The sequence below is a fragment of the Perca fluviatilis genome, chromosome 12 (assembly GCF_010015445.1).
Source record: "Perca fluviatilis chromosome 12, GENO_Pfluv_1.0, whole genome shotgun sequence".
NCBI lineage: Eukaryota > Metazoa > Chordata > Actinopteri > Perciformes > Percidae > Perca > Perca fluviatilis.
Genome location: NC_053123.1, coordinates 3,187,739 through 3,194,511, shown reverse-complemented (window position 1 = coordinate 3,194,511; position 6,773 = coordinate 3,187,739).

The window sequence follows — 6,773 nt, the reverse complement described above, 5'->3', positions numbered from 1 at the left end:
ATGGCAGAGGCAAGGAGACAGAAGAGGACATGGAGGAAGCTAAGTAGAGAAAAAGAGAGAGTGAGCGAGCAAGAGTTGGACGGGCTTTTAGTCGTTGGCGAGAGCTTTGCAAAATTAAAGGCTGCAGGACAGACAGCAAGCTGTCACTCTTGTTGTTGGACTATTTAGTTTTAGCTGGCTTGTGCTGTTGCACTTGCTTGATGCTTGGCTGTGTTAGTAAAGTTGTGGACTCGCTAGTTTTTGATCAGAATGTAATTGATCGTAAGTAAATAGCCAAATCGCAATAAATACAAATATTATGCAATGTTGCTCTAAGAGCGAGTGCACATGCACACTGCTGTGAACTGTTAAAAACTACACTTTGAAGTAATATGCCATGTTTAACTGTAACCATACATATTTATAATACCTCAAACCCCAATCTCTAATGACAATATGACACGGTTACAGTGCCTTGTTTAGACCAAGCTAAAGACACAACCTCTTCTGATTGGCCAACACTACGTTCTGTTAATGGTCATTGTTCGTCCTCAGTTCACAAACTTATAAGATAATAAGAAAAGTTTTTTATTATTATAATTTTTAGGGGGGGGGGGCTGAAATGAAATTAAAAAGGGTCTAAAATCGCCCATGAACTAACAAATTGTTGGTTGATCAAAACAATGTACTGATTATAAAAAAGTAGAAAGAGTGGAAATCAGAGAAACATAGTCTTTATTAATACAGTCTTACTGATCAAATGTTCTGTGGCTGTGATACAGTATTTACATAGACGGGTGCAGTGTTGTAAGGACAGGGAAAACGAAAAAGAAGAAGCAAAGTCACATCACATCTTCTTTCTTTTTCCTCTTGCTTAAATGACAAAAAAATTACACTTGCCTCAGCCTTAATTTCTCATTAAAAGTCATCTTTTCATTTTTTTTTGTTTTTCTCACAAACTTTTGACCCCTTAAAAAGTAGGAATTGAAACATATTCTAGTGCATTAGCGTTCAGTTATTGTTGTGGATATAAGGGTGTTTGGATTGAAACTCGGAGGGGAACAAATGAATGTGTAGAAATGGTGTGAAAGTTAAAGATGGTTCAGTGGATGAAAGGGAACAGCGCTCACTCACCTAGAAGCCCTGCTGCCCCCAAGTGGCCAAAAATATCAATAGTACATTCTCTTTAACACTGAACAGATGCAAACAGATGAGTCTCTGTTTAAAGGTAAATTGTGGTATAAAGATGATATGGCTCACACATTATGTTGCATCAATTGATGGACCGATGTCTAGCAGTTAAGCTTCTAAATGTAGCACAAATATATCAGTTTTTCAAACATAATAGGCCTTTTTTACAAAATACATTTTACTTGTCATAGAAAGAAAAGCACAGATGTTACTAGTAACATTAAAGGTGTTGTAGGTAGGAGTGCGAAGATCCAGGACTTAGCCAAAAAATTTGAACATAAACAACTTCTCAGTCCCTCCCCCCCTTTCTGCTAAAGCCCAAAATGGTCTCCTAAGCCCCTCCCCCCACAAGGGAGAATGAATGTGTGGGCTCCATTCTATTCAAGGGTCCCAGTAAGCCATGACAGTAGCCAGGTTTCCCGTAGCGCAAATATTATCCAAATGTAAACTGATAGTTGGTTCATCAAGATATAAGCCTACAGTTCTTCAATTCAGATCAAACTTTATTTCAGACTCACCATAGCAATAAAATGAGAATATAAGACGTACAAGACGAAACCACAACAATTCATTCAATTGACATTCCTTTGCCATCATAGAAAACACAAACTCACAAGCTAGGCCTATACCAAGGTGTACAGCCCAGAGGAGGCTGGTCCATGGAGGCACAGGAGATTGCTCCTCCTCTACTTTTGAGAGGCAAAAGGGACATCAAAATATATATTTAAAAAAGAAATTTGTTGAAAAAAACCATAACCAAATCTCAGGATCATTTATTAAAATATGTTTTGCAGTTTCTTAACATCCTCACAATCATTTGAGCTCTGTTCTAGCTTAAGATTCTTCTGAATGAGCAAAGAATGAAACATGGCTCATTAGTGCCAGTACTTCAATACAGCCAGCAGATGGCGACAAACAACCAGAGCTTCCACCATGATTTGGACAAAAACAGATGTGTCAGTGTGACCGTTAAATGAGAAGTTATTTCGGCGTAAATAGCATTTGCATGCTGTGCTTTTCCTATTAAAGTGTGTTCAGTGTCTTTGGAAACGTCGGACATTTTAGTTTCTAGGGAAACCAAGGACCAAGTAATAAGACATGGATCATGAGGACCTACCTAGCAGGGGCTCCTAGCACCGGGATGCCTACTCCAAGCAGCTGCAGCTGCTGTCTAGGCCAGGGCTCCTGCTGCCTACCTGCAGCAACCACAGCAATTCAATCTAGTCCGGGCTTAGGGTTGCACAATATTAACAAAATGTGATACTGTGATAGCGATATTAATTTCGATATTTTTAACATATGTAAAATAACAAAAGTTATGGGAAAACGCATCAAAATAGATTCATAACAAATAAAACAAGTTTTCTTACAACACAAGGGTTATTTCAGCTGACAGTCATATCGGACTGGTCCAACATGAATAAATAAATAAGGACCATGTCTACAGAACAGGACATGTTCTATTGGTTGGACAGTATAAAATAGATAAATAAAGAGAACAGGACACAACTTTTCTTTCGCTTCTCTGATTTGTTCCGTTTTGTTGTCTCTATCTATTTCTTCACTTACACTGTCACTATGTCGAAATATGCACACACGTGGTAGGGTTTGTCACATAGTGGCCCCGTGCGCTGACATGTATTAACTTTTGCAAGTCGCACGGTAACTGGCCAATGAAATATCTGAATTTTCATGACCAGGGATATACCCGTGTTGACTGGTGTTGAACTGGTTGAAATTGACATAAGAAGGGTTGAACAAGGGTCAGATAACCTTGGTCCAACCCTGGTTTTTGGTGTGAAAGAGGTATGATTGAGGTCGAAATAGATCATAAGTTATGACTTTTTCTATGGGTCTATGAGGTCCAAACAATGACCGTCTTCATCTTTTGTTGCTTAGAACAAGTTGATGTGTTCCAGGCTATAGGAACCCCGATGCTGCTATAGGCGGTGAGCCAAGACCCCTGAACTCAGTCATGTGACTTTGTTGTTGTAAGATCCTGAGAACAGGTAAAAGCATGGCATCATTCCAGGCGAAGACTGTGACAGTCATCATTTGATCTCATAGATCAATAATTATAGTCATCACTTACGTTCTCCCCAATGAACATGCAAGATACTTTTATGTGATAATCATAAGCCTATGATGAAAAGGAAATCTTACTCAAATCTTTTACAAAATCAGCATTAATTGCATGAACATTTTCCAAGTAAGTTTTGCCGTTAAAGAGCCCCTATTATACTTCTTTTCAGTGTCATGTTTGTACTCTTCAGGTCTACTAGAACAGGTTTACATGCTTTGATGTTCAAAAATCATATTATGTTAGTTATACTGCCCATTGCTGCAGCTTTTTTTTAAAAAATCTTTTTTTCTGAAAAGCCCAGTCTGCTCTGATTGGTCACACTTTCCCCTTTTCCCCCCTTTTTTTTTTTTTTTGGCCCACCTCTACTGTGATTGGTCAACCATTTCAAACAACTGGGCAGGCTGTGCTTGCTCAGACAGCACCAATGGGCAGCACATACAGTATGAAAAACTGGGCTGGCATTCTCATTCAGTGACATCACTAATGGAGGAATGTCAAACAGGAAGGTTGGCGAGGCGTTTCAGGCAGTTGAGAAAAAGCGCTGTCTGTGGGAGAGAAAACTCCAATTAGAGTGAAAGTAGTTTATGTTAAAAAACACAACAAAAATACATACAATACAGTTTATATTCACCCTAGAATGTCTGGGTCATGATCCGGCTCAAATTGAGCTCCACTTTTGCAGGTTTGGGTTCAAGGTTCTATTTCGTATAGGCTTCGCCCTCTAAGAGCTGTTACTATTGGGGTTTATCCCTCACGCATGCACAGTCGTGAAGATTTCTTTCGCACCCTTGTGCCCTGCACCTAGCCTCTCTTACATCTGCAGTTAATGTATATTACAGCTGTGAGACCAGTGATCTGCTCCCTATTTTTCTTCAGCGACAAGCAGTTTGAAGATTTCGAAGAACAGCGGTGTCCGCTTGTGTACCGATTGACGGACCGGCTACATCCTGCCACCAGATCTCCACCCGAACTGCGAGGCGTGCCTCGGCCCCGTTCGCCAGGCTGGCACCCCGCCGGCCGCCAGCAGTTCTACGCCTGTTTACCAACGGAGGAACTGAAGCGGCAGATGATGGCAGCCGGGTGGACAGTCAGGTAAGGTAAGAATACCACCAGCGGAGACACCCGGACATCACGGAAGGGGATCTCTTTGGCGGGCAAGACTCCGCTGATTTGGATCCCCCCCAGAGATGGTTCTCTAGCCAGCATCGGCTCTCCCTCCTCCCTGTTGGGAGAACTGGAGCTCGAAACATGAGAGCCCACCGCTCGACCTGTGTGAACCCGGGAAATGGACGGCACCAATGTCTCGCTATGCACCGTTCACCAGAGACCAAGGCAACACAGAAACGGAGTTCCCAGTGGTCCCGCCACTGTGGCAGAGCCTGGCCTCCATCCTGCTTCTGAATGCCACTTTTTCCGGCCGACGGAAGCCCACACTGCCATCTCCCCGGGACCAGGTCCACGCCCGCTTCACTGACCACGCGCGCCTGTGTGCAACATCGCTCTGCTGTCTCCGCCATGACCGCTAAGCCTTTGGCTGTCCCCCGGAGTTATATCGACATCTGGCTGCACAGGTCACAACTCCCAGCCAATAGCAGACGTGTGCTCTTGGACAGTCTCATTGCCCCTGGTGTATTGTTTAGACTGCACCTTGGACAGCCACGAGCTATACTAGATGTCAGCTCGAGGAGGCCGCGCACCGCAGGCTGCGGCTGCGCCTCCACGAGCCCCGGCTCCAGCTCCACCGTACCGCCCTCCTGCCCCGCGGCGGTATCCCCTGCCTAACATCAAACCGACGCAGCCATAAGCAGCACCCACCTGGTCCACTCCACTCCTGAGCCGACTCGCAAACAGCTGCATCAGTGGCAGTGACAATATAGAGTAACTGCGGACGTAAGAGAGGCCCGTGCAGGGCACAAGGGTGCGAAAGAAATCTTCACGATTGTGCATGCGCGAGGGAGAAACCCAATAGCAACAGATCTTAGAGGGCTATGCCTATAGGCTACTCATAGAATCTGGAGTTACAATGCGTAACTATCGATCTGTTGCTCTGACAAGAGTTCCCAATAAACCCAAAGAACCTAAAAGATCCCGACTCATCAAATGGTCAACACTTTAATTCAGATAACTCAGTTATCCTATCCAGGTCGGCCTGTGTTTAAGTGTGCTTGTTTTTGTTAGCTTATTACATTTGTTTAGCTGTATGTTAGTAGCATCCTGTAAATGTGTTCTCTGCTCTGTGTTCCTGAGAAGTGGAGTCAGGTGGGGGGGGTTATTTTACACGCGGTAGTACTCTGATTGACCACTAGATGTCTCTCTGATATCATTTTCTCTCTCTATGTGCCCGCTGTGCACTGTGAAGCACTGATATGCTAATACAATGATGAGGAGTTAACAGTTGAGTCTAATTTCAGCAGATGCAGCATCGCCATCTCCTTAGGAGGGCTCCTTACTCTCACCATTCCCTGCTGTACTCAGAATACTTTTTTTTTTTTTTTGTGCCACCAGTTTATTGCCCGGACAGTTTTGAGCTTTATGTTGTAATTATGAGTCAGTCATCCCTAGCAAAGTACCTAAAACTCCAGAATTATATTTTTAAATTTTAAATTCATGGTTATTTTTTTCTATTTCATTTTCAGCCGTTTTGTCCTAGACATACCAGCGAAGTAAATCAAAAAGAGCAGATTTGCTGTAAGAACAGACTCCACCAAAAGCCTCTTCTATAACTGTCCTTACAGTTGGTATAGGCTATCTAGCTCTAGTGTCAGTTCACACAACAATGACATTATATCAGGTTCAAACGGGGAGGGAAGTCAGTTAGAGATCCACGGTCCACTCAGCACATGTCCTTAGTTTAGTTCATCTTTTGATTGAATCCCTTTACAAACTCTCATTGAGCTGCATGGCTCATATTGCTGATCTTTGGTGTGGTCACAGCGGGAAAGGTCGAGCCCAACCTCCAGGCCTGTGTCTCAGTCACTATATGTTACAAACGGCAGTAGGCTGTCTCAAAGCCTCGAAGCTCTTGTAGAGGGTCAACTTTTGCATTTTTGTGATCAAAGGACAACGGATCATTTCGGAGTTTGGTGCGTGTAATAATAATTTCACGTTTTGAAAAAAAGATGAACTAAAGGTTTCCGCAGTCCTGGAAGAGCTGTGAATACGCTATGATTATTGTTATTAAGAAAGAAAAAAATAGTAATTAGGCATATTCATGTAGATCGTATTCAGTGTGAATATAGTTGTACATTTTATTTTTATTTTTAATTATGAAACGATTTGATATTTGTCTTCCCTTTTTATTTTGAAATAGTGTAGGCCTAGGCTACACCAATGCGCCTGTCCTAACAAATGGTTATAGATGACACAATACTGCAACCAAAAAGCTTCTGTGTTTGTATTTATTTTGACATTTTTCTCCATTAATTGGTATGTTTTGCCGCCGTTAGACCGTGTCTAGGTGCACCGTCCCGGTGACACAGGTCCTACGATGATCTCAAAATGAAATCCTAATCAGTATAAA